The sequence below is a fragment of the Chaetura pelagica genome, unplaced genomic scaffold, assembly GCF_000747805.2.
Source record: "Chaetura pelagica isolate M959 unplaced genomic scaffold, ChaPel_1.0 scaffold3, whole genome shotgun sequence".
Taxonomy (NCBI): domain Eukaryota; kingdom Metazoa; phylum Chordata; class Aves; order Apodiformes; family Apodidae; genus Chaetura; species Chaetura pelagica.
Window position 1 is genome coordinate 14,927,208 of NW_009952974.1, and position 319 is coordinate 14,927,526.

The window sequence follows — 319 nt, forward strand, 5'->3', positions numbered from 1 at the left end:
ATCCAGTGTCTATGCACTTCTACAGAAGAAGAACAAAAGCACCGAAGAGAACAGATTTCACTTGAGGAACGTTAAATATTTAAAGAAGCTTCATTTCCTCACTTCCAAAACAGAAAACAAATTTCATATGCTCCATTTTTACAGATAATCACCAAGTTAAAGAGGTTAAATCCATTTGCTGAATTTCAGAAACAATCTAGAGTGCTGCATGCCCACCTGCAATCTACTTGGCCAATTAAAATACCATATACTAAGTTGTAAAACTTGTGCATACAGGAAACATGCTAAATAAAAAAAAAAAAAAATAGATTGAAGAATC